Source organism: Ictalurus furcatus, chromosome 29 (assembly GCF_023375685.1).
Source record: "Ictalurus furcatus strain D&B chromosome 29, Billie_1.0, whole genome shotgun sequence".
Taxonomy (NCBI): Eukaryota; Metazoa; Chordata; class Actinopteri; order Siluriformes; family Ictaluridae; genus Ictalurus; species Ictalurus furcatus.
The window spans coordinates 9,537,706-9,538,945 of NC_071283.1; positions in this window are offsets into that span (position 1 = coordinate 9,537,706).

Sequence of the window (1,240 nt, forward strand, 5' to 3'; positions counted from 1 at the left end):
CACGGGGAGAACATGCAAACTCCGTACACATAGGGCAACAGCAGGAATCGAACCCCCAACCCTGGAGGCTATATAAGTAAGATAAAGATTATAAATCTAATTTTAACATTATTTCGATAGAACCTGATTATTATGGCCTGCTTGAAAATAATATTTTATCCTTTGTACCAATTATACAGTTGCTGTATTTGCTCATGTTCCAAAATTAGGGATTTCCTGCTAAGTCTGTGTAATTTTTGTTTTTAACCACCAAAAGGTTAGAAATTTCCAATCAGCATAGATGTAAAAAAATAAAATTGCACTATTTATATATATATATATATATATATATATATATATATATATATATATATACACACACACACAGAAACACTTTTTAACCTTAACGGTTCTATAAAGCACTTTACACTTGTTCTCATTCACCCATTCACACACACACACACACACACACACACACACAGACCAAGGGTAGTAGAGCTGCCATGCAAGGTGCTAGCTTGCCATCAGGAGCAACTTGGGGTTCAGTGTCTTGCCCAAGGACACTTCGGCATGTGGAGTCACGTGGGGCTGGGAATCAAACCGCCAACCCTACGATTAGTGGGCAACCCGCTCTACCATCTGAACCACAGCCACCCAATAAATAGTGAGGGAGAGAAGACAGCAGATGACACCAGAAACAGTTCCTGGCTTTTATAACACAGGCTGCCTTAGGCAGCATTTTGTTCTATATAGGTATTCCTGAAATTGTGCAGTTCTGTCTTTACACCCACAGTTCCCATCAACACCATTACTGGTTGCTGTCTGCCACCTTACCGTACCTCCATGTCCACCTGCATTACTTCTGCATTTGCCATGGAAACATTTTCCTTTACTAAATTAAACCTCAGGAACTTAAAAACATGCATAAGTGATGTCAAAGTGTTGTGTCAATCTACATTTTAACACAGTGTAACTGGTTTGGATTTGGGTGGGTAGAAACCTAAAGGAATAAGCAATTAAATAACTCGAAAATGTACCTTAATACATTCACTTGGCAGAGTGATTAGACTATTTATTTATTTATTTGTTTATTTGTTTATTTTAAGAACAAAATGTCCTTTAAGTAATCCACATTGCAGGGAACTGCTTGCTCAATATGAATCATTAGCCTCCAATGACTAAGAGTATTTGAGATGGATAATCAACCAACCGTCGGACATATTTATGAATTTTAATTATTAATAAAAAACTGGTCACTGTG